Below are 27,652 nucleotides of genomic sequence, written 5' to 3' on the forward strand. Positions count from 1 at the left end.
CACCCAGCAAGACCAGCAAAAGAGGCCTCAGGGACTTTGATAGTACCTGAATGAGAGTGAGAGTGAATGAGCAAGTGAGTGAGTGACCAAATTAATGATGAGTAAATAAATGAGTGAGTAAATAGATAAGTGAGTGAATGAATGAATGAATGAATGAGTGGGTGGATAACTGAATGGAGTGAGTAAAAATGAAGAAGTGAATGAATGAGTTAATGAACAAATGAGTGAGTGAATTAGTGATGAATAAATGAATGAGTGACTCAATGGATCAGTGAGAGGGTGAATGGATAGAATAGCAAATGAGTGAACAAATGAGTGACTGATTAGAGGAATGAGTGAATGAATAAAAGAGTGAGTGATGAGTGAATGGCTGAGTGAATGAATGAAGCAGCCAAGATGCTTCCTGGGTCCTGCCAGTGCAGCTGATAGTGACTCTGGAAGTTCAGGTGCATCTGGGGTGCCCCCCTATTCTTCAGTTGCTGAGGTAAGTGAGGGCACTTTTCTTCCATCAGGGAGAGGTAGGGCTGGTTGCCTCAGGGGTACGGCTGGAAAGGGCAGCTGGGGTGACACCCACTGTGTGAATCAGGTCCCTCGACTCTTCCTTGTGAGGCCCCATTCATGCCTCTGAGGGTGAGGGTGGCTGTGGGCTGAGGTGGTGGCCGTCACAAAACCCTGTCAGTTCCCGAGTGGCGGCTGGTTGCCGCCCCCTCAGCCCTTGGTGCTTAGATGCCTCCTGGCTTGCCCGGCACCCCTCCCGTCTGTGGCTGCTGGCCAGTGCTTCCACCCTTACTCACTGCCGTCCCTTCCCGCCCTACCGCACCCATCTCCATGGGCTTCCAGTCCTGGGGCAGTGACCCCTGCCAGTTCCCTAGTACACCCCGTCTCTGTCTCCTCTCTGTGCACCTCATCCGCCAGGGGCCCACCTGCCCCTCCTAGTGATCTTGGCAGCCAGTCTAGGTGCAGGGGTGACCTGGGGGTGCTGGGTGTTTGAACAGAGAGAGTGATTGTGTGTATCTGAAAGGCTGAGGCAGAGGCAGGGTGTGTCAGTACAGCAGAGTCCAGGCTCCATCCTTTTCACACCTGCTCAAATGTTCTTTCTGCCACAGGCTTCTGGAACCCACCCCAACACCTGTGGGGAGAATTGTCTTCCTTCCATCACCCAGAAAACTTGGATGGGGAGCCTGTTTCACTTCCACCCTCTCAGAATCTGCCTTCCAATCCCTTTCCTGAAGATAGAAGTGGGCAGTTTGCATCCTGCCTTCACTTTTGGTTGTAAATTCACAGAATCTGGGCCATTCTCTGCTTCCCTATCTTCTCCTCTCTCTTCCTACCCTTCTCTTCCTTTTCGATTTCTTTTATTCCTTTCTCTTGTTTCCCCTCCTTCCCCACTTTCTCTCTTAATCTCTTTTCATTATCTCCCTTTCTCTTTCCTTCCCTTCCTTTTTCTCCCTCATCCCCAACCCTTCCCATCCTTTCCTTTTTTGTCCTTAATTCCCTTGCATCCCTTCCCTTTCCTTTTCTTCCATTTCCTTTTGTCCCTTTCCACACTCCTCTTGACATCCCTTTCTTTCCATTACTTCCATTACCTTCCCCTTCCCATTCCTTCCTTCTATTTCTTCCTTTCCCCTACATTCTCTTCCCTTCCTCTCCCTTCCCTTCCCTCTCCTTCCCTGCCCCTTCCCTCCTTTTTCCAATATTTTCTTCCCCCTTTGCTACATCTTTCTCCAGTCATTAAAATCTGTTGCTATTTGCCTGTTAGATATAGTCCATGCATGAGACCATCTGCTATATGGCCCGCCTATGATGGCTTCTTTAACTAAACCTGTTTTCAAGGCTCCTGTGTGCTAAGAACATGTACCTGTACTCTATTCCATTTCTCTCCCCTCCCTCTGTGTCTCAAGAAGTGCTGAGGGGGACCCAGGAGTCACTCATGGTCTAACACTTGGCCTGTGAGTGTATTGGTGCTGGGACAACCAAACTGAGCTGGGAATCAAAGCTAGGCCATCCTGCTGTCTGTTTGGCCTCTTTAGGTCATCTCACACCAAGTAGCATCTTGTTCCATTAACATGAATGTCTTCCTTATCCACTCATCTATTGGTGGCCATTTGGGGCCCAACTTTCTTTCCACACGATAGGAACAACAGTTTTGTATGAATGGTTGCTTTTATTTCTCTTGGGCATATGCCTAGTGGTGGTGTGGTTGGCTCACATGGTGCTGTTTAACCCGTGAAGAAATTGCCAGTCTGTTTCTCAAGTGTGTGCCAAGTTTGTATCAAGTATTCCACCAGTAGCACCTGAGGGCTGGTATGCCCCACTCACTCTCTCTGACTTCCCTTGTCTAAACTGACCAAAGCAAAGGAAGTGAGCCCACTCTAGTTTTGATGGACATCTTCCTGTGTGCTGATGAAGCTGAGCATATTTTCTCATTGGTCACATGTATGTCTTTTTCGAAGAAATGCTCATTCAAACACTTCAATAAAATTGAACAGGTATGCAGAGATGGCCCAATGGGCTGACCACATGCTTAGCATGTAGGAGGCCCAGGTTCAAACCTTGGTATCAGTGCTTGCTTCTGCAGCACATATACAAACCTTGGTATCATACAGTCCTCTGGCTATCATTAAGAACAACTTCTAAGCATTGAGCTATGAACAGCCCCTGAGTACTACTGGGTGTAACCTCTAGGGAGCCCCCAAATAACATTTGGATTGTCTTTTCTTTATTAAAATGTGAGGATTCGTGGCATATCTAAAGAGCTGATCCCTTATCAGATGTATGATTGGAAAATATTTCTTTTTTTTTTTCATAGCTTGTGGTGCTCAGGAGTTTCTCTTGGCAGTGCTCAAGGGATTATATGAGATGCTGGGGATCAAACCCTGGTCATCTATGTGCAAGGCAAATGCCCTTCTCATTGTACTATCTTTCTAGCCCTAACAAATATTTTTTGAAGGTGTCTTTTGAAGCCCAGTAACTTTTAATTTTGAGGAAGCCCAGTAAATAGTTTATCTTGTTTTCTTTGGTTGCTTGCTCTTTTAGAGGTAAATCTAAGAAACCATTGGTTAACACAAGGCTGAAAATTCATCTCCAGTGTCTCTGAGTTTTAGATCTTTAATTGAGGTCTTTATTTAATTTTGAGTCCATTTTTGTGTGTGATGTATATGGTGTGAGATGGGATCACAAACAATTGTTTTTCATGTAACTAGCTAGCTGTTCAACAGTGTTGATTGAAAAGGATCTTCTTTTCCCAAAGAAAAATTTTGGGCATGTTTTCTGAAAATCTGCTGAACATAAATATAAAAATTTCTGGGCCAGAATAATAGTACAGCGGGGACAGCACTTGCCTGGCACATCATTGACCCAGGTTTAATTCCCAGCACCCTTACCTGCCAGTAATCCATCCATCCATCCATCCATCCATCCATCCATCCATCCACCCATCCTCTTCCCTCCTTCCTTCCTTCCTTCCTCCTTCCTCCCTCCTCCTTCCTTCCTTCCTTCCTTCCTTCCTTCCTTCCTTCCTTCCTTCCTTCCTTCCTTCCTTCCTTCCTTCCTTCCTTCCTTCCTTCCTTCCTTCCTTCCTTCCTTCCTTCCTTCCTTCCTTCCTTCCTTCTCTTTCCCATACCCAGCAGTGCTCAGGGCTCACTCCTAGCTCTGTGCTCAGGGCTCACTCCTGCAGGTGCACTGGAACTGTGCGTGGTGTGAGGGATTGAAATGAGTTTGATTGCATGCAAATCTAGTGCACTACTTACTGTACATTTTCTCCAGCTCTGTTTCTTATTTCTGACTTATTTTTACTCTTCCCCCTTCATTAATAACTTTTAATGCATTGACTTGAGAATTTCTGGGGGGGGGGTCACACCAGTGATTATCAGGGTTTACTCTTCACTTTGTGCTCAGGGATCACTCCTGGAGGGAATTGGGGGGACTATGTTAAAAGCTAGAAATCAACCCCTGGGTTGGCTATATACAAAGCAGTAGCCATGTCCTCTGTACTATCTCTTTGTTCCCAGATTTGAACATTTTATTTTCTAAAAATATTATTTATACACATACCGTCATTTATACATATTTAAAAAATATAGTGATTGTTTTAGAGATTGGGATAAACATTTATAAATGTATATTCATGAGCAAATAATCGTATAAATATATATTTATCATACTTTGAAATATAATATATTTCATATACAACCTTAGGGAAGAGTAGTGTGGGTAAAACATTAGCTTGCATGCAGACAAACTGGTTTCAATCCCAGGCACCATAGGGTTCCCTTGTTCTTTGCCAAGAGTAAGTGCTGAGGACTGTTGGGTATGGTCCAAAGCCGAAAATAAAGCTCAACCTCCTTTCCTTTATTTATTTTTTATTTTTTATTTTTTTGGTTTTTGGGTCACACACGGCAGTGCTCAGGGGTTACTCCTGGCTCTGTGCTCAGAAATTGCTCCTGGCAGGCTCAGGGGACCATATGGGATGCCCAGATTCAAACCGCCATCCTTCTGCAGGCAAGGCAAATGCCTTACCTTTATGCTATCTCTCCGGCCCCCCTCCTTTCCTTTTCTTTTTTAATGTATATTTTATTTATTTACTTATAAAACTACAATTTTATTTTTCTTTTTAAAAATAAATTAATTCCTTAATTGAATCACTGTGAGATATGGTTACAAAATTGGCCGTGATTGAATTTAAGTTCTTCAATGTTCAATACTCTTCACCAGTGCACATTTCCCATTACCAGTGTCTTCCCACCCTACCTGCATCTTCTCCTCTGCTTGTCTCTGTCGTAGACATTTTTCTTCTCTCTTTTGTCCTTTTATTCTGTTTAGACATTGCGATTTGCAATATTGTCATTGAAGGGTATCATGCATATCACTTTATCTCCTTTCAGCACCTAATTCTTGTCCAGAGTTATTATTTTAATTTTATTATAATAGTGGTCCCTTCTTTGCCTTCATTGCACTCTCTCGATTTTTGTGGCAAGCTTTCTACCAGGTATGGGTGGTCCTCCTGGCCTTTGTCTCTATTGTCTTTGGATATTATTGCTACACTATCTTTTTTCCTTATATACCACAATGAGTGTGATACATTCTATGTCTATCCCTCTCCCTCTCATTTCCTTCAGTATAATAATCTTTATATCTATGCATGTATCAGCAAATTTTATTACTTCATTTTTTAAATAGCTGTGTAGTTTTCCATTGTATAGATATACCACAGATTCTTTATCCACTCATTTGCTCTCAGGCACTTGGGCTATTCCTAGATTCTGGCTATTATGAATAGTTTCAGCTTCCTTTCCACAGTTTCACTGAGGTTGCAGTATATGATTAGCACATTCCCATCTCTGCCTTCATTCCAGAGAGCACAGCTGCCATTTCTATCAGCTGCATATGTTTACACCACTAATGTACTATTATGATCATTACTCTGAGAAGCATAAAACAAAATTATTTTGTTTAACCTTCATTTATTCCTTTTCTCCCCCACCTTCTTTCATCATGAACATTATGAACATACAGGAGTTTGATCTCTCTCTTTTTTTTGGGGGGGGGGTTTGGGTCACACCAGGCGGCAGTCAAGGGTTACTCCTGGCTCTACACTCAGAAATTGCTCCCGGCAAGCTCAGGGGACCATATGGGATGCTGGGATTTGAATCACTGTCCTTCTGCATGCAAGGCAAATGCCTTACCTCCATGTTATCTCTCCAGCCCCAAGTTTGATCTCTTTTTTTTTTTTTTTTGGGTCACACCCGGTAGTGCTCAGGGGTTATTCCTGGCTCCAGGCTCAGAAATTGCTCCTGGCAGGCACAGGGGACCATATGGGATGCCGGGATTTGAACCGATAACCTCCTGCATGAAAGGCAAATGCCTTACCTCATTGCTATCTCTCCGGCCCCCAAGTTTGATCTCTTGACCTTAAATCCATGAGACAAAATTAGGTTGGAGCAGAAATAGCCTGAGAAAACTGAGTCCCAGAGGGATGGGGTGCAAGGGCTTTGGGGGAAGAGAGGAGAGGGTGAAGGTGATAAAATGCAGTAGAGCCAGGGGTAATGTTACTCAGTTTATGTGTCTTTGGAGCGGGGGAACATAGGTCACCAATAAATCCTAGTACCTAGGGAGCTGATTGGTACCCTTTGCTGAAAGTTCCCTTCAAGTATGGAATACATTTTTGCTTATTTGGGGACTAATGAAATAAGAATTATTTCCCCACAGGGCCGGAGAGATAGCATGGAGGTAAGGCGTTTGCCTTGCATGCAGAAGGATGGTGGTTCAAGTCCCGGTATCCCATATGTTCCCCTGTGCCTGCCAGGGGCGATTTCTGAGCATAGAGCCAGGAGTAACCCCTGAGCACTGCCGGCGTGACTCCCCTAAAAAAGAATTATTTCCCAGTCCTATATTTATTTTGCTTTTAATCTGGTCCTCAAGCTTGGCTTATCCATCTATAATATTCACATACTATGACATGTGTTCTCTGCACTGGAGATTTGTGAGACCAAATATTTTCTTTAGAATAGCAAGGATGGCATTTGTCTTGCATGAGGCCTACCCAGGTTTGATCCCCATCATCCCATATAAGTCCTCCGATTTGGTCAAGAATAATGCCTGAGTGCTGCTGGATGTGGGCCAAAAAACAACAGCAAAAAATAGAACTGTATAGAAGTTCCGAATATTTGGGAGGGTGGCTGAGAACCCAGGCCTGGGAGTTAGTTATCAGGGAAGCTAAGAAGGAAGGCACTTTGTTCCCTGCCCATGCTGTGCAACGTACCATATTTTCTGGCATAAAAGATGACTTTTTAACACATGAGAAACTTCTTAAAAGTCTGGGGTTGTGGGGCCGGAGAGATAGCATGGAGGTAAGGCGTTTGCCTTTCATGCAGAAGGCCATCGATTCAAATCCCGGCATCTCATATGGTCCCCCGTGCCTGCCAGGAGCAATTTCTGAGCATGGAGCCAGGAGTAACCCCTGATCACTGCCGGGTGTGACCCAAAAACCACACACACACAAAAAAAAAAGTCTGGGGTCGTCTTATATGCTGGTATACGGCATGCTGAAACTTACTCCAGCTTCAGGGATGAGTGATCTGCCCCCCCCCCCTTACCACCGCATCTCATCCAGCTGCCAGGCATCATCACTCAGTCCTCTGCTTGTCCTGATTCATTTTTCAGGGCACACAGAGGAGCTGAGTTATTGAGCACTCATCCCATCCAGCCACCAGGTGTCATTGCTGGTATGTGGCTTTCCGGTGCTCAGTCCTCTATTCAGCTTTTATGGGACAGACACAAGGAGGAGCTCTGTCTCCCTCTAGCTGTCCTATTAATCACTGAACCCCAGCCAGCTGCTTTTGGAGGAGCCCCCTCTCCCTGATCTCAATGTAGATCACAATTAAAAAAAATCATAGTCACTCACTATGAATGACAAATGTAAAATGAATGTTGGCACTCCAAAGTCTAGCTTTATTAAATTTATACTGTTAACCTTTAAGGGTTTGACTCTTTTTCTCTTATGTTTTTTTTTGTTTTTGTTTTTGTTTTTGTTTTTGGGCCACACCTGGCGGTGCTCAGGGGTTACTCCTGGCTGTCTGCTCAGAAATAGCTCCTGGCAGGCACGGGGGACCATATGGGACACCGGGATTTGAACCAACCACCTTTGGTCCTGGATCGGCTGCTTGCAAGGCAAACGCCACTGTGCTATCTCTCCGGGCCCTTCTCTTACGTTTTTTAATTTCCATTTGGTGTGCGTTAAAAGAGAGGTAGTCTTATACAGCGAATATAGCCCAAACCCTATATTTTAACAAGAAAAGTAGGGATCACCCTGGTGTGAGGGATGTGAGGGGAAAGCAAGATAGATGTGTGATGTGGAAGAGAAATATCACGCTGGAGCTCCAGCAGCCATGGAGAGGGAAAAACTCTACTCAGTTTGAAGCTGAATCTGTGAAAAGAAAGTTTCAGAAAGAAAAAACCCAGCCAGTGTTCTTTTCCAAAAGTTTGTGGGTAAGGGTGAAAAAAATGTGGTGGCCACAGAAACTCAGAGGAGTATCACCATGGGGCCTGAGACCTGTAGGAAGTCCTATGCTGACTCTGGAAAATCTTTCTGGCTCTCACCAGCATTGACTCCTGCCTCTATTTCTTTACCTGCTAAACAACCCACCCCCCAGGATGCATTCAATTCACAAAGATATCTTTTGATGTGATTATGAGGTTCTTCTTCTATTGCTCAGAGAGAAGGTATTTATGAGATTGAAGAGCAGTTTTGACTTGAGCATATTTCTCCTTTACCAATGGGCAACATCCAGTTCCATTGTGCGAGCTAGTTCTGGAGGGTCAGGCCTTGGCTTGCACCCTGGTAGTGGAGGAAGTTGAAATTTCTGGCAGCTTTCATCAGACATTGTAAGTTTTCAGAAGGATGGAAAAGTCTGGAGTTCCAGATGCAGAAAGAGCAGCTGGGATTGTGGGGTTCTCTGCTGGTGCCTGATGGACAGTCCCCAGAGTCAGTGTGAGAACTGACCTGAGTTCAGGTGGTGTCCCCTTTATCTGTTTTCTTTGGGAGGTCCACCAGAGAATGTTGTCTGGGTTCAAATCTCAACTTCAGGGCCATAGTTATAGCTCAGCGGTAGGGCTCTTGCCTTGCATGTGCCCAACCCAAGACAAGCCTTGGTTCAATCCCTAGCATCTCATATGGCCCCTTGAGCCTGCCAGGAGTGATTTCTGAACACAGAACCAGGAGTAACCCCTGAGCACCACCAGGTGTAGTCCAAAAACCGAAATACAAACAAACAAAAATAAAATCTCAACTTCCCATTTATGAGAAGAGTGAATTGGGGTCATTTTTTCCCCCACTACTGCAAACTCCTGCTTCCTTAGACAGTGTCTCACAGGCTTGTGAGGCAGGAGGTAAAGTATGAGATGTTTTGGGTGCTGGGACTGCCTGAGGCCCTGATCATTGCCACTGGATCATCTGCCACAAAGCCCAACCACATGCTCATAGCCCATGGCAGATGAGGCTTTTGGTTTTCATTTGTTTGGGAGATCATACATAATGATGCTCATGACTTACTTCTGACTTTACACTCACTCTGACTTTATCACTCACTCGTGGACTACAAGTAGTGTTGGGGACCAAATGTCGTCCAGCCACATGCAAGGCAAGTACCTTACCTGCTGTACTAAGGCCCCAGCCTGGGCAATGTGCACCTTCCTCACAGCTTCTTACACCCCCTTGTCTGCTGCATCCTAGTGTGGGATGAGAATTATCTCCTTTGGGACTTACGTATTGGACTTCAAGACAATTGGAGATAAGGCTGCGTTCTTTACTGGGGAGAAGAAAGATTATTAGGGTACAAGGACACCCCTACCACACCTGTCCTTTCTTCCCTAGCAGATGTGGAAAATCAAGAGTCTTGCCCATTACCAATGTGCTTCAGTGGATAGTAGCTGTGCATTAGCTGGATTTGTGACCTTAAATGTGGTGCTGGTGCTCTGGGTTTTTTTGAGGAACTGCAAAACACAGATGGAGGTGAGATGGTTGTATGCCACCGTCTTGAGTAACTGCTGCATATGGGTCATGTTGGATATTTTAAACCATAAAAGCTTGCAATGAATTTTAGTGACAGAACAAGGTACATTTGGGTAGGAGTCCACAAAACAATCTTTGGAGATTTTTCTAAGCATAAAAAATTCTTGGAGTGCAGTAATACTAGTTCATTTAGAATTCAAGAACACCAGCTATTTATAGCAATGTGTAGACAAGTTTGGAACTCTTCCTTAAACAAGCCCTTTGTCTCAGAAGGATGATTATAAACATGTTCAGAAGGCATAAAGACAAATACCACTAGATTTCTCAGCCTGAGTGAAACAGGAATACTTTGTAAACAGACTGTCTCTCTAGATTGTTCTATCTCTCTATGCAGAATCCTGGGCCATACCGCAAACATCTGCCTCCAGACACTGAGAAGGAGGTTTGCTTATAAGTTTGTGTGGAGGTTGAAATCTATTACAAAACACAGTCTGTCTTAATCACAGCAAAGGCTCATGTGGCAGAGCAAGGAGAACCAGGCTTTTGAGATGAAGGTTCTGTCTTTTTTGCTTCTGAGAAAGCAAGTCCTTGAACTCATGCTGGGGCATTCAGTGAGTAACTGGTGATTGGCATTCAGGTTATTGCTTACAACTTCCTGCTAAGGCTACATTCAGGATAGCTTGAATTGAAGAATCTTGTCAATGTTCTTTTATAAACAATGAAAATATGATTATTTATAATGTGTATGTAAATAGAGTACAAATATTGAAGTGTGTATACATTTATGCCTGGGAGATCTTAGCTTTGATCCATTTCTGCAAACTCTGAAGTATAACTTTGGGGTCTATAAACAGAAGTTGTTTTGGGAACCCCATCCCTGTCCTCACCATTTAATCATCTTTTGAACATTTGGAAAATTGTATGCTACCCAGTGCTGTTCTTTGATTTTTGTCCCTAATATTCTTTTAATTTTTTCCCTTTATTCGAGTTCTTTAAAGAAGAAAACAAGAGACTAGAGAATTAGTACAGGAGATAAGACACTTGTGTCTTACATGCAACTAACCCCAATTCAGACACTGGATCCACATAGGGTACCCTGAGTTCAGCTAGGAGTGACCCTAAATCCACAGCCATGACTAAGCCCTGAGCACAACTAGTTGTGGCCCTCCCAGATAACAACAAATGAACCTCAGGGAAGGCCTTTACCTGTAAAATAAATTCCACACATTGTGAAATCACTCCATTCTCTGTGTTTTCACTGTAGGTGAATGGGTCTTAAGCAGGTAGGATAGCGGAGAGGAATTAATAAGCCAGGCCAGTCAGGAGAAAGTCATGGAACAAGTGGCTTCTCCCTTGTGGTATTTCTGCTGCCAAAACCAGGCTGCCTTTTCTTTATTCTCAGTACAAAATTCAACCAGGTGGAGGAGTGTGGAGCAAGATCCAGGTGAACTTTTACATATCAAAGGGTTAAGTGAAAAGGAAAAAGGAAGATGGGGGAAATGCCTTTGTTTTGGGTTAATAGCTAGGTGCCATTTTACAGTTCCATGCTTTCTATTCAAAACAAAACAAAAAAATTGAGAAAGGCTACAAAAGTTTTGTTCTACTTTTCTATACCAGAGGCAGGAACCCCATATCAGAATTTATAAAATTGGTTGTTATTTTGCATAGGCACAGTAGAAGTTGTCTGTAAAAGAGTCCAAGGTCAGATTGTGTATCAGCTTTTTCCAAATATTTGTTTTATACATATCACAATCTTTTCATAGATTTCTCTGAAACATAAACATTAGAACCTTTTGCTGATATACTTGATTTAAAATTTTTTGAATATTCTTATACCAAGCACTTAATATGAGTCTATAGTACCTGAGTTCCTTTTTCATAAACTTCTCTAAACAAAATCACAAGATCATCTTTGTATATACACAGCTTGAAAATAAGATTTCTAAAACATTCTTGTAGTGAGCACTGTGGTATCCAAATCTCTTTTCCATAGACTTTTGTGACCAAAGACATTAGAACATTTTTGAAGACATAATTTGAGAATAAGTTGCTACTTAATATACACAATCAAGCATCACAGCAATTGGGAAACATTCCAAATTAGATAGCTGAGAATCATTAAAAAATCTAACAACATTATGCATTTCCCTGGAACTGTGCCAACTAGTTATTAAACTATTAAAGTTGGATACAAAATTTTCTGTTTGAAGTGGGGCACAGAACAAAACAGTAGCTATTAAAATCTATACAGGTAGAACACAAAGTTCACCAATAATATAATGACCAATGCAAATAGGGCCAAGAGATTAGCCTAGAAGAAAGTTGCAGGAGGTTCTAAAAGCAGCTTCTCCTCAGTTGGGCTTAGGCTGGGCTTGGATTCTTTTTGTTTGCTTGTTTGTTTTTGGGCTACACCCTGTGACACTCAGGGGTTACTCCTGGCTATGCACCCAGAAATAGCTCCTGGCTTGGGGGACCATATGGGACGCCAGGGGATCAAACTGTGATCCATCCTAGGTCAGCTCGTGCAAGGCAAATGCCTCACTGATGCGTCACTGCTCCGCCCCCTTGGACTTGGATTCTTAATCTTCTTCTTCATCTTCTACTGAAGTTGTTTAGGACAGAAAGACTTTCCGTTTCTGGGCTGAATCTGGGTGGGGGGGACCCACTCATCTCCCTGCTGTTGGTCCCCCTCAAATGGGGCTTTCTCTTTGGCTTCTATCCCTCAGTGACCTTGATAAACTACTGCAGATTGAGGGACTGAGGTATTCTCACAAAGCACCTTTGATAGAAGAAAGGCAGTGGGCCTCGGCCTCTGGGATTTTGCTGAGTCTTCAGCTCTCTCCTTTTCACTGCCTGCTTCTGTCCCACCTAAGGGATCCCTGCCATGTTCAGAATAGGGGCCATATGCACTGATGTTATGGTTAAGGGATACTGCATACTCAGTTCATCTGAAGGAGGCCATTGTGGTGATTATCACCAGAGAGTCAAGTCACTCACCATCATTGATGTCTTCTTGGGTTCTTGGGTTGCTGTTTGAGCGCCAGTTGTAAAATAAATTCCTATGTTGTGAAATCGTCCCACATGTCATGTTTCTACCCCCAGGCAGATGGGTCTGATGAATGTAGGGTCGTTGCAAAAAAATTAATAAACTAAGCCATTCAGGAGTCAGTTTACTTTTCACCTTGTGGTATCTCTGCCAGTGTTTCCAAAGCCAAAACTGCTCTTTTTTATTCTCAGTACAAAATTCAACCAGGTGAAGGAGGATGGAATAAGATCCAGGTAGACTTTTACATATCACGGGCCTAAGTGAAAAAGAAAGAGGGAGATGGGAAGCACCTTTGTTTTGGGTAAATAGTTGGGTGTTATCTTTACATCTAACCACCGACCTAAAGCCATTTTATTCTTTCCTATCTTTCTTTGATTCTTTCTTGCTTCCTTCTCTCTGTGATGCATTTCTGGAACATTAAGTACAAATACCTTGAGACTCTCCTCTGTGGAAGTGAGAGTTCAGCTTTGTATCCTGACAGAAGTATCCAGAGTTTGGACAAACCATTCTTAGTATTTCCATTATTGTGATGGGCTTCTTGGTTAAGTTTTTCTGAGGATTACTTCCCTAATCTTTCTCTTCCATGTCTCAAAGGCTACAAGAACCTTGGTGTTTGTTGGGGGTCTCTTTGGAGAATTCCCACCTGACATCTACTACATGGGCTGACTACAAAGGGCTGTTGTCTTCTGGAAACACCCATTTCCTGCCTTCCTTATGGATCTCTGCCTTCCCACTGGGATTTCCTCTTTTTTCTCACTTTGATAAAAGACCTTCTTAAAATGTTGTCCAAGTGTTTCTTTCTTTTTCCTTCTTTGGAATTTTGAATTTTGGGCAACGCCTGGCTGTACCAGAACTTTAACCCAAGTTGGCAGCACACAGACAAGTGCCTTATCCCTACACTATCTCTTGGGCCCTGAAGTGTTTCATTTGATCCTTACCTTTGAGTAATAGAAGGTTTGGAAATAGATTTTATTAGGGTGCAAAGGAAATCAGTTTGAGGTTCTCTGAATTCTTCAGAGGCTGAACAAATAATGAAACAAGCATCATATAGACTGCATAGAGGAAATGTTAATGGCTTATTTAATAGAGTATAGATGCCCCCTTCTTTAGGGCAGATAACCCCCCCCCAATGGAACAGCTCATCTCTGTAGCATCTGAAGCTTCTAAGGGGGAGAAGGGAAGTCATTGGGGTCCTAGAAAGCTACAGATCAAGCCCATACCCCACCCCGGGAAGGGAGAAGGAGATTAGGTCATACAAGGAGATCATTAATACAGAAGCTTACCTGTGAACAGCCTTTACATTTAGGTTATTATTATTATTATTATTATTATTATTATTATTTTACTTGTGAACAGTCTTCTCATTTCTTAATTCTGCCAGATTATGAGAATGGGCCTATCACTTTCAAGTTTGTCTTTTTATTTTCTCTATGACTTTTTGTCACTCTTCCAAATGGTCCTATTTATCATTCTCTCCCAATCAATGGACTTCTGCCTCTGCTTCAGGGCAACAAGTTTTGATCCCTGTAATATCTCAGTGAGACTATTTCCCTAGCTTTAAAGGCATCATCTACCTCTCCAGCACTGCTCTTGAGACTGTGACAAGGTCCCCTTGTCTCTGAACCCTTCATACCAGCTTCTGCAACTTCTCTGCTTCTCTTTTCACTTCTGGTGAGCTTTGGAGGGTTCAGTACCTTTGTTTGGGGGGACTTGGGGCAGATTCTCTTGGTTCACTGTTGAGTTTGGAAGCATTGACCTTCCACTCTGGGAATGTTTTCCCACAGAATATTCCTAAGGCAGCTCCAAGTTCTTTCCCATCCTTAATCTTGCCTGCCAGATCACAAGGATAGGCCTATCACTTTCAAGTTTACCTTTTTTATTTTCTCTGTGACTTCTTGTCACTTTTCTAAGGCTATCTATGGTTAAAGATATTTATTGAGATGTAATAGCAAAAATGATTCATATTGGCAGTGTATGGTCTGAACAACGCTACATGCATTGTAGAGTGATAGCTAGAATAATGGGCATATTCATCCTTTCACACTGATAACATTTCTTGTGTGTGATAAGAAGGCTGAAGATCTGCTCTCTCAGCAAATTTCAAGTATTTAGCACACCAATAGTCACCACTCCCTTCATTGAGTGTCTGTGGAACTGAATCATTTTATAACTAAGCCTGTATTTTTGGCCACCATTTTCCACCCCCTCATTCCCAGCCCCTGGCAGCAACTGATTTGCTGCAGTGAGTTAGACTATTTAAGGACCCACATAGAAAAGAGACTTGCTAGGGTATTTTTAACTTCTAAGAGATTTCTTATTCAGTAAATATTCTCGTGAAGAAAATCACATCCTTTTCTCGCTTCCTAGATTTCTTTGATTTCTATGCATATTCATTATTTCCCTGTAGGAACATTTTCTCTGCTTCCTGCCTTGCCTCTGTTGCTTTTAAATTCCATAATTAATCAATTCATCAATTTCTGTTTGTTGTTTAGGTTTCTGTTTCCTATTTTGGAGTTTTCCTCTAGGGCTTGGCTGCTCATTTCTTCTAGAGAAAGGACCAGTAGAATGCAGTGAGAGCAGTTTATGAACGAAGCTTCACAGTTGGGTGGGCCTGTCCTCTTGGTGGGTTCGCTGAAGTTCAACATCTGGAAGTTTGAGCTTTTGGTCCAGTGAGTTTCCTCAAGGAGCAAATAGCCAGTTTTCTTCTGGGAGAGGGTTAAGTGCTAAATTTGATCTCTAGGGGAAAAGACTGTGTCTAAAAGGAGCTGGGGAAATCAGATTATATTGAAGGGGTTGACCTCAAGCTTTGCATACAGGAGGCCTGGGGCTTGATCCCAGTAACTGTTGAGCTTAAAGCATCATGGGAACCACCCATAGCAGTGAGCTTAAAGTAGCCCTGAACACTGTTGGGTGTGGCCCCCAAACCAGAATAATCCATTGTCTCTATTGAACAAGAAATCAAAGTCTGATCCAATTTCAGCGCACGTTCTAGTTCATATATGTTACCACAGGCATGCACAACTCATGTGGGTGATCACAGATGAGGTATAGTTCATGTGTGTGTTAGAACAGATGTGGTATCGCTTATGTATATGTCAGAGCTGACACGCACAGGTCATGTGTGTGATCGCAGGTATGGTAAAGCCCATGAGTGCATCAGAGCAGACCTGGACCATCATGTGCTACCATGCTTGTTCAGGGTTTCATGAGTGCAGTGCCTCTAATGGTATCTGTGCCTGAGTTCTGGGTACTCAACCTGAAGATAATACTATTGTGAGTAGCTGAAAGTAAAATTCCATCTGTTTAGGTCTGTGGGACCCATGTCCTGATTGGAGGGGAGAGGGACACTATAAAGGTGGAGTCTTGTGGTCTCTGATTCTACATGTGCTCAAAAATGCTCTCACAAGGGCCAAAGGAACTTTTTTGGGGTGACACAAACCCAGTGTCCCTTCAATGCTGTCTACATTATACAAGTGACAGCTTTAGAGATAATATCTTCCTGGAAGTGTTTCTTATTTGTATTTATTCGTTTACTTCCTAAATTCCTCACTTGTAGTTGGAACATTTGGTGATAGGGTTTATCACTCATTTGGTGATAGGGCTTCATTCCTAGAAATCTCCAACCCCAGTCCCTGCTCCTCGAATCTTCTCATTTCACGAGGGCTTGTGAGCACTCACCTTTCTTGGCTTTGAAAACACTACAATATAAAATCACCCCATGTTGTGAAACCACACCATGCACCCTATTAGCAACCCAAGGCGAACAGATTTGAAGAAGGGTAGCCAGGAAGAATTAATAAAGTAAACCAGAATCAGGAGTCAGTGGCTTCTTGCCTCATGCTCTCTCTGCCTTCCAAATTAGACTGATCTTTCTTTATTAACCCAGCACAAAATTCAACCAGGTGGAATGGACGAAGGTCGAATGAGATCCAGGTGGACTTCATACCAAAGGGCTAGGTGAAAAGAAAAGTGTAAGATGGGGGAATACCTTTGTTTTGAGTAAAGACAGGGTGTGACTTAACAATTTCACCTTTCCTGTTTAAACAAAAAATTTTAAGAAGGGCTTATATAAGCTTTGTTCTGTTGCCCCGGCCCCTCCACTCCCTTGTTACCTGCTGTTTTTTTCATCTTCTTTCTTTTCTCTTTCCTTTTTATAAATAAATTAGTTGGTTAACCATGAGTGATTCAACAAAGTTCCTCATGATATAGTTTCAGTCATACAATGTCCAACACCCATCTCTTTCAGTGCACATTTCCCAAAACCAATGTCCCAGTTTCCCTCTCAGTCTCCCTGGACCTCTCTACTGCCTGTCTCTGTGGCAGAACTTTCTCTCTCTCTCTCTCTCTCTCTCTCTCTCTCTCTCTCTCTCTCTCTCTCTCTCTCTCCTCTCTCTCTCCTGATACTGTGGTTTTCAATAGTGTTACTAAAGGGGTATCATGCATATCACTTTTCATCTTTTCAACACCCAGTTTTTGTTCAAAGTGATCATTCTCAACTCTCATTGTCACTTTCGTTGTCATGTCTCTCCCTTACTGCACTACCCCGTTATTTAAGACAAAGTTTTTACTATGAATCCATTCTCTTGACCCTTGTCTCTATTTTTTTTGTATATCATCGCCATACTATTTCTTTATTTTATATTCCACAGATAAGTGTGATCATTCTATGTCTATCCCTCTCCCTCTGACTCATTTCACTCAGTATAATAATCTCTATTCCCATCCATGTATAAGCAAATACCTAATACTACCTAATAGCTAGGTAGTATTCCATTGTGTAGCTGTACCACAGATTTTTAATCCAATTATCTGTTCTCAAGCATTTGGGTTGGTTCTAGATCCCGGCTATCATGATTAGTGCTGCAATGAACATAGGAGTGCAGAGGGCTTCTCTGCACTGTGTTTTTGTGCTTCTAGAGTATAATCCTGGAGTGATATTTCTGGGTCATATGGAAGCTCAATTATTAGGGTATTTTTTGAGGAATATCCATATTGTTTTCCAAAATCAACATTCCCACCAGCAGTGAATGAGAGTCCTTTCTCCTTGCATCCACTCTAGCACTGGTTATATTCCATTTCTCAAGAAGCTTGAGCCTCCTAAGCTAAACCCTGGCTGAAGTAGGTTGTAACCAGGTTTACAGATGACAACAGTTTCCAAAGTGAGAGATCATGAGAAGCTGGATAAGACTCCCACCCCACCAACACCCCTGCCCCAGGAGTTTTCTTTCAAGAGTCACCGATTTTTTTTTTTTACCCAAGAGGAGTCATAGAGAAAAGATAAAAATAAAAGTAAAATTCTAACTCTCTGATTCCAAACACGCCTTAGAATTTCACTTGCTGCCCTCTAAGAGGAATGGAACTACATACAAACCTGCAGATCCATCAGAGAGGAAGTCCATTTTTGCTTCATGGATGCAGCACATCAACCTTTCAAGACAGCTGTCACTCATATAGAAGCACTTGTGGGAAGGCTGGACAGTATTGCAAATAATTTGGCAGGATCAAGAGCTGCCATCCGGGCAGTGTTCGAAACAGAACACATCATGGCCATCCCTACACTCCTTGTCTTTTCTTTGCACCCTCCCTTTGCTTCTCAGAATGAATGTCAAGGTCAGTAAACATTTTTTTAAATAAAATGTCTAATACCCATCCCTTCACCAGTGCCTATTTCCTGCCACCAATGTCCCCAGTTTTCCTCCTGCCCTCCTACATGTTCGCCCCACTGCCTGACTCTACGGTAGACAGTTTTATTCTCTGTCTGCCTGACTGTATATCTCTTCATCTCTCTATTTCTATCTCTTCTTTAGTTTTCTTTTAGACATCGAGGTCTTCTATGTTGTAACTGAAGGGGTATCATGCATATCACTTTCCCTTTTTTCAGCATTCAGTTCCTTCCCAAAATGATCATTTCCAACTGCCATTGTCATAGTAAGACCAGAATATTCTTGCTTTCTTCCCCCAAATGAAGGGACAGGGCCTACTTTGGGATCTCTGAATCCCCTGGGAAGTCCAGGAATGAGCCATTCACACAGCTCCATAGTGCATTACTACAGGCAGACCACTTCTCTTCAACCTTCTCAGACAATATCCAATCAGGAATCCAGAAGACGGAAGCCAAGTTGGGGCACATGCCCAGGGTAGGACTTATAAACAGTGCAGCTCCTCATATCAGGAGAGTTACACCTGGATTATATGGGCCAACTCACTTCACACACATCCCAAACATGAAAGGTCTTGCTTAGTGCTCTCTAGACTTACAGTCCATGTTTCAGTGGCTGGAGACATCTCCAACTACATCAGAAAAGGCATCGGCTGTATAGGCAGTGTTCGTAGCTGGAATTATTCCTTGCTTTGTTTCCCACAGATTCTTCACCATGAGAATGGACCTGCCTTTATGTCTCTAATCATTCAGGGCTCTCAGACTTGAAACAGTGAGTCTAAGTGATGTGCTGCAGGCATCCTGTGTCTCAGCAATTCTAGTGGAATATAATCCTTCAAGAAAGGAAAGTGGGAGCATGAGCGTCCAAATGGGATAATGTCCAAAAAATGATGACCATACACAGAGTATGGGGACCCACGTCTTCAATAGACATGAGACAATGTTTTTACTCTCCATGTTGGTAAATATATACAAGTCTGGTATGAAAGGCATTTCCACACTGACATAAGGCTGGGGAATCTTAGGAGTAGGAACACAATGATAGTGGGGTCCTAGAATATACATATTAAAAAAGCTAGCCAGGACAGGTGAAAAGAATCCGGAGCTGAGAAGGAGGAAATAACATAAGGAGAAGGGGGTGTTCTAGTTTAGAAAGGAGGTTCTTATGACAAAATATAAGAAACTTGTTTTGCTACAATTTTGCATCCAGCCGGAATAGTAAAAAGGCAAGAAAGCTAAAAACTGTTTACCACCTAGAAGCTGAAACCACAAAAACAGGTTGCAGGTAGCTGGACTCTTCTTTGAGTTGCAAATTTACTTTGCCAGCAGGGAACTTTAGCAGCTTTTGGTACTGAAAATTTCCCTGAGCATACATTGACTAAGGCCGAATTTTGGCCAGTAGTTTTGCAAAGGAGACAAAGTCAAATGATAAGAAAAGAGATTTTTGGAGGCCAGCTCTTCCCAGGTATGGGGTTAGGGGACACCCCATGCTGGAAACCTACTCCCTAGCTTGGGGGGGGGCTGGGAGGCTTGGCAGGCCCCCAGCCATTCCCCTATTTCTCCCCTTTATTCCAGGCCTTCCCTGGTTGCCGGCTCAGGTGGACTCTATAGTGGTCCTCAGTCTTTCCCTCTATCTCTCCCTACACTAACGGGGGGACGCATGGGGTGGAGGGTGGGCTGATGCAGCACTGGTGATTGTCGCGACATTCACTGGTATTTTTTTTCTCATTGGTCTCCATTTTAAAAACCGTGCGGGGGCACTAGCCCCCGCGTGTACTATATATACTCAAAATAAAAATGGGAGGATAGACTCTCAGGCTGGGAAGAGACCAGTTCGCTTGGGGGTACCATATATATTCAAAATAAAAATGAGAGGATGGACTCACAGGCTGGGAAGAGGCCAGTACTCTTTTCCTACTTGTTTACTCTCAGCGGCCTCTTGGCCTCTTCCTTCCTTCATTGTGTAATTGTGGTTGCTGCCATACTAGGTTTCTGATTAGTTCCCACAAATGGTGACAATTGAGTCCACTGTCTTAAGTTAGATTGTTTATTTTCCCCACTTTTTATCCCTTTGTTATTTGTTAAATAAGGAAGTTTGTAGAAGAGTCCCTCCATTTAACGTTTATATAAGAACCAAGTCAATTGGATTGTTGGACTTGTTCTAGCATCCCCATAGGCACCAATCTCGCCATGTGATACTGTTCTTCCTTTGCATAGGCACATTAAAATGGGAAATTATATACAAACACGTTCTTATCTTATAGAGATGGAAACACACAAATCTTGTAATGCAGTAGGATCTTATACCCTGAACATTGTCATAAAGACCTGGCTCATGTCTTGAAAGATTGGGCATTGTCCATTAACCCCTGAACCAGGGATGCCATCTACAAAACAGCCATGGTGTGTACTACATCACCTGAATGCAATCCTCTACCAGGGAAGATCCTACCACTGCTCTGGGATAGACTTACTCAACAGAAACTTCCCTTTAACACCCAGAGAACTTAACAACAATAATAGCCTGCTTTAAAGACTGAGCTCTCTGCATCACCCTCTGATTGTGAGTGAAACTAAAGGGTGCTCCGCATCATCCTGACTCTTATATAGGATATGGACATATTCCAGGATCTTTGGCTACAGACACCTGACACCAACAACAGTGACTGTGTGAAAAATAAAAGTGTATTGGCACCACAGACAATGACTTGGGTTGGACAACCTAATATTCCTGAAGCCTAGAGTTGGTCTTGTGCCAGAAAACTTCAGGGGTAAGGTTTTCTTGTATTTAGGCCAAGGTCTTTTCTTTCCATGTCCCCTATATTTTGCTGGGCCCTTGCAAACAATTTCCACACTAACACAGTCTTTGCTGTGCTCCTTTGACTCATTCTTAATGAATTATTAAATTATGATCAATTGTGTCAACAATACTACAGCTTTTAATGTTAAGGGAGTTGCATAAACTTTTTGGCTTTGGATTGCTTTGTGTAAGAAATATTATAATGTACTACAATCTGGGGGCTTGAGGGACAAAGTAAATGTACATGTTAAAATAAATAAAAATTACTATAAAATGGTGCTTAAATAAAGATATTATTTAAAAGTAAAATGAATACAGAAAAGAATGAAGATTAGAGAGAGAACAAATTAACAATGAGAATTTAAAGGAAGTGCAGGAGTGTTTCAGAGCAAGAAGAATCTCTTCAGAGGGAATAGAACTGATCTTAAGTAGATACCAGATGGACCATAAACCTCTGGAATTGTCTCTGGTCTGAGCAGAAGCTGACACCTGAGCCAGTGGAAAGACCTGTGGGGACTCAGGAATGTCAAAAAGCAGATGGCTCCAGGTGGATTTGCAGCAACCATAAAATGGCCCAAAGGAGAGCTTCTAGAGCAGATAAAGCTCAGTGCTACCACTGTGGATCTACATTGCTGTCACATGAGGGCTGTGCTCATGGCTGAAACATCTTGACTTTCATCACAACTGAATTTTAATGCAGATTGGATGCTGCTATTCTGGTTTTGGCTTCTCTGGATGGCAGCATCTATCACTGATCTCAACTTCAACATATATATATATATATATATTTTAATTTAGCACTGGGACAGCAGTACCATAAAAAATACAAAAGAGATTTTTAATGTCACCACCATGTCATACATATCAGAAATATAGCCATTAATTCACGTAGGGGGTATGATTAACGTCCACCAATGGGCCTGCTGACTAAAATATTTCTTGGGGAAAATATCAATCAACTCACTGCACCAGGAAAGCCAATAGACACGTCTGTCGTGCTAGCTTTCCCTGGTAGAGACATCTTAGCTGCAAGATGTGACAGTGATGCTCATGGTGCTCAGAAAAACTCAAATAAGAATATTGCACCTTAAAACATATACTTACTTGTGGGGCGTACTTGAAGGCAAGGCTGACTCAAGCTCCTTCCAGCCACTCTACTTTGCCTCTGCATTCAGGGGCCTTCTCATATCCCTGTGAACTTACGGACAGGAGAACACTACCTTTCTTTCCACAGACCCCTTCTGAATCTCTGCTCATGGCTTATTTTTACTCTCTTTTGAGCTCAGAGAAAAATTCTTTTCAATAACACATTTATAGTTGCCAAGAGCAGGGTTGAGCCATTCTAGAATGTAGAATGGAAACCATTCTACCACTTCACTAGTCTGACTAAAATCATTGTTTTTGTTTTTGTTTTTTTGCCATACCAGTTTGATGCTCAGGGGTTACTCCTGGCTAAGCGCTCAGAAATTGCCCCTGGCTTGGGGGAACCATATGGGATGCTGGGGGATCAAACCACGATCCTTCCTTGGCTAGCGCTTGCAAGGCAGACACCTTACCTCTAGCGTCATCTCACCGCCCCCCTGACTAAAATCTTAACTCTGGGAGTTAACAGACTCCTTCACTCTGAGGGCAAAGGGCCCTCTCTGTTCTCCTCACTATCCCAGCTGCCGCTAGATTTTTGAAATTAAAATCTTGGCTACATTTCAGCCAACAAAAAAGCCATCCTGGTACCAACCAATTTCTCTTGAACCTTGTGAAAACTATCCAAATGTTGCACCTTCTACCTCCAAGCTCTCACTCAACCCTCCTTCATCTAATAATTCCAAGGCTGAGTTTTTTGTGCTCACTGTCTCTTCTCTTTCACTCTAGTTTAACCCCTCCTTTTGCTTTCACACCCAATACTCTATGGTTTATTTATCTTATTTTCAAAGTACCAAGGACTATCCCGAATTGTTAGTTGGAAATAAATCTTACCCATGCAAAGAAATTTATGAGCAGACTATCAGAGAATTCCCCAAAGAATTTTGCCCAGATTCTCCCTTTTTCTTTTTCTTTTCTTTGTGTGTGTGTGTGTGGTGTGTGTGTGTGTGTGTGTGTGTGTGTGTGTGGTTTTTGGGTCACACCCGGCAGTGCTCAGGGGTTACTCCTCTGCTCCATGCTCAGCAAATTGCTCCTGGCAGGCTCGGGGGACCGGGATTCGAACTGATGACCTTCTGCAGGAAAGGCAAACACCTACTTCCATGCTATCTCTCTGGCCCCAGCTTCTCCCTTTTTCAAAGTCTCCTCATGGATTTGTTTCTAGAACTCCCCTTCATGTACATTCTTCAAGTTCCAAATTTTCATCCCAATCTCTCCCAGTGTTAAAATGGCAACTGAAACCCTACAGTCATCCCAGCACCCATTACATAGGTGTTTGTATTGGTTATCTCTGTGGTACACAGTCCTGAACCCTCAGTTTTGTTCTTGTACAGTCACTCCCATTGATTGATCTGATCTATTTGCATTCCAGAGACTTACTCCTGTTACACAGTTATATTTGATGTAAAAAACAATCATTAGGGTTAGAGGGATACCACATTAGGTAGGTTTCTTGCCTTGAGCATAGCTGACCTAGGTTTGATTCAGTGCACCTCATGTGATCCTCCAAATTCCTCCAGGAGTAAGCCTTTAGCAAAATTGGGTGTGCCCTTCAAATAAACAAATAACCCCCCCCCAAATTTCCTGAAGTTTAGGCCTACAATAAATGGTGAGAGGTTTCAATCATCAACATTACTCCTTGAGGCATACTCTTCTCTCATCTTTTATGAAAACAACAAAAAATAATAATGTTTTTTGGGACCATTGTGTACTGTGATAGTACAGTGGGTTAAAGTGTTTGCTCTTGTATGGGGCTAACCTGGGTTAGACCCTTGGCATCCTTATATGATCCCCCAAGCAAACACCAGAAGTAATTCCTGAGTGCAAAATTAGGAGTAAGCCTCTGAGCATTGCCAGGTATGCGCCCCACCAAAGCTCAGTCCACTCCATTTTCATCAATTTCATGAATTTTTTTTCTTTACACTGAACTACTCACAACCACTATTTGGACCCTACTGCATGGGAAGATGATTAACCCTCAAACTCCTTCCCAGTTTCACTGACACAAGCTAAAAATGTTAGTGTCACCCAAAGAGGTCACTCCAGCATCCACTGATCTCTCCTGCATGGTCTTCAACATGAGACTTGATTTCTTGTGTGTCCAGACTTCTCCAGACCTTCTCCTAGCTGCACAAAAACCTCATGCTTTCCCTTGCTTCCCTTTCTAAATTCCTTCAGTTCCAATCCTAGAACTAACAGCACAATGGCAAGTTTACCTCTGTCTCTGTTCACAATTGAAAGCACAGAACTGTGCCAGTCTTCCTTTCTTATGATTTTATGGCAAGAATGAGCCAGCCCAGGTTTGTCCTGTCCCTCCAGTCTGGGATTCAGCTTTAAAATCTGCAGAGGTAATAAAAGCCCAAACCATTTTCCATGGAAGATTGTGACAATAGCTAATCTATGGGTGATTGGAATCTTATAAAATAAGTGGGCTCTGGGGCCTCAAACAGCCAATCAGGGAGGGTTTTGTGCAAATTTGGGATGAAAAAGGCTATTTTATGTAAAGAGTAGATAATAGTCTACTCCCTGAATAAATTGAACAAAGAAAATTTGTTAATTTATTAACAAATTTATTACCAAAAATTGTCTGTCTTCCTCCGGAAACCCAATGTTGGATCTTGGTTGAAGTGGCAGATCTTATTCCATAACTCAGGTAATCTTTTGTGCTGGCCCTAGTTCACTTAAGCACAGTTCTGCTAGTCAACAGTTTTGTCCCAGAAATTATTCAATCAGCAAAGAGGACCACTGTGCCCTTTTGGGGGATTTTCCCTTATTCCTCATCTCATTTTGGGATGGCACCGTTTTTCACTCTGGAAGCAGATACAGAGACTTGTGCCCCTAAGGCTTAAGTTTATAATAAACAAATACAGAATGGAGGGAATATGGGCCCACATCTGAGATGGACTTTTGTCTGCTAATAATCTGCATATGATCAAATTGTTCTCCTAAGGGCCAAAAACAAAAGCTTTTGCCTTATGAGTCTAATTACAGGGTGGGTCCAACATCACCACATCTCGCAGGTGATACATAAATAACAAGCTAGATATCAGTGCCTGGAAATCCTTGCCCCAAATGGACAGTATTTTTTTTTGTATTGTTTTGTTTTTCAGCCACACCCGTTTGATGCTCAGGGGTTACTCCCTGGCTAAGCGCTCAGAAATATGGACGCCGGGGGATCGAACCGCGGTCCTTCCTGGCTAGCGCTTGCAAGGCAGACACCTTACCTCTAGCGCCACCCCTCGCCGGCTCCTAAAGGTTGAGTCTGGTTTTTTTTTTTTTTTTGGTTTCAAATGGACAGTATTTAACCACCTTTCGGAAAAGCTCTTCTCGTGGATTGTTAAGTTTCTGGATGGTCCTTATGCGTCATCACCCAGCCATTATCTTTATAAACTTTCAAATTTTCTAGTGGGTGGTGAGGGGGCAAGATTTTCTGTGATCCTCTTCTCTCTTTGCACACTAAAACTTTCCCACTCACTGCCATCTCAGATTTCTATGATTGACCCCCTTCTGGACATAAGTTCACTCCGTGGGAACATCAGGAAACATGACAGTGAGGGTGTCCAAGTTTGGGGAAGGGGGAATCCTGAGGGCTGACCTATCTTCAGTGAAGGAGCTTCTGAACTTTTACTTGTCACTGAATGGTAGTGTCCCAGCGTGGGTCTCATCCCTTTGTGAGTTTTGCACTCAGTGCCCAGGGCTTGGAGTTTAGCTTGATGATAATAGATTTTGAAATCAACTTCACAATTTCTCGAGATGGGGTTTGGGTGTGGGTAGTGAGCAGGAAGGGGACATGTGCCCTCAGGCAGACCCCCAAGATCCTACGTATTATGTTACTCTTGCATAAACCTCCATCTCTTTTTGGCAGCTTGCGGAGTGAATGCCAAATTTTCAAGACTCCTTGGTTCAAAGGACAACCCCCCAAATTCCCACAAATCACCCAGAAGAAAGTCAGGACACCTTCTCTTGGCCTCCCCAACACCCTACATCTCCTCTTCCTTTCAAGGCTTGCTCTAGCCCTGATCTGACCTGGAGAGCTGATCTTGATTTCTCAGATCGCCTCCTCCCTCCTGCCTGAGTCTTTCCCACACAATAGTGTCTCAGTGGACCTGAGTAAATGAAGGAACTTAGATGATAGGGAAGCTCAAAGGAGGAGAACATTTGACTTGATGCCTTTGTAAAAATCTATTCTGAGACTAACTTGTTAGAAAAAAGAACCAATTCACACATCTTTTACAAATGGAAATTGATATTTATATATTATTTATATTTCTCAAAGCTACAGTAAAAGAAAGACAAGAAAAAGAAAAAGAAAAAAAAAAAGCCACAGTTGGTTGCTTGGTGTAATCAGATCATTATGAGATCCAGTGTCCCCTTGCTGAGATTTCTGAATTCCAAGTGCCTGCCAAAAAGCTTCTTGGCTTTTCTTACGTTCGGGTTTGACAGCCTTAAAATTAATTGGCTGAGCATGGTTTATAGCTCACAAAATTCTGGGAAGAATGCTGTATTTTTAAACTGGGTAGTTTGACACTGATTTTCCTAGTCAGCTCCATATGGCACAGTCCTTCTAAGTAATGCGGTTTTCTCATCAGCTCCATCAATGGAGGGGGACGTGTATCTCTGTACCCCAAGTTCTCATTCAAGATGAGCAGGAAACATTACTTTACAGAGAGCAGAGGGATGAGTCTGGTATTTGCCTCAGTCTGGGTTTCCATATCCAGGTCACTCAGTCTGTGCTGGATCAATGTCTTGTTTCCTATCTCAGGGCCTGTTCCTGCATCACACCCTGGCGTTGGTCCTTGCCACTCCCTACAGAAAATTGTCCATTTTGAAACACATGGTGTAAAAAAAGGGAAAGAAACACAATTGGGTTCACTCACACCAGACTTCTTGGGGGGATTCTGGGCTACATATGGCAATACTCAGGGGTTACTCCTGGCTCTGCACTAATAAATCACTCCTGGCAGGTTTGGGGGACCATATGAGATGCCAGGGATTGAACCAGGGTTGTCTGCAATGCAAAGTAAACTTCCTACCCACTGTACTGTTGTTTGGACCCCACATCATGGCTTCTTAAACATTCCCCTTCACCACCCTTTAGCCAAGAAAAGGGTTAACACAGTCACAAACACCTTGAATCCATTATGTACTTGAATTTCAATTAATTTATTTTTAAAATCTTTTTGTATGGGGGAGGGGGCATGTCGAACCACATCTGGCAGGGTTGAGGAGTTAGTCCTGGTACAGTGCTTGGAAGTTGCTCCAGCTGTGCTGGGAAGACCATGTGGGGTCTGGATTGAACCTAGGGGTCTTCATACTGAGCTTTTGCTCTGGCTGGTTGAGTCATTGCTTTAGTCATTGAATTAATTTCTCTATTTTTGTGCATTCAGAAACCCTTTTACTCAAAGTCACCAATGTTTTTGAGACCCTAGCATGTATTTACTAGGCCCCACATGAGCTTATTGCCCATGGTATGTTATTACATAACATGGTTAAGAAAGGATC

General features: G+C 42.8%; 1 protein-coding gene across 1 annotated transcript in view; it reads left to right on the top strand.

Moving 5' to 3' along the window:
* The window catches only part of COL6A3 (collagen type VI alpha 3 chain), a 136,177-nt gene that overhangs the window by 33,124 nt on the left and 75,401 nt on the right, over positions 1-27,652 (top strand). The window lies entirely within an intron of this gene.

Source organism: Suncus etruscus, chromosome 5 (genome assembly GCF_024139225.1).
Source record: "Suncus etruscus isolate mSunEtr1 chromosome 5, mSunEtr1.pri.cur, whole genome shotgun sequence".
NCBI lineage: Eukaryota > Metazoa > Chordata > Mammalia > Eulipotyphla > Soricidae > Suncus > Suncus etruscus.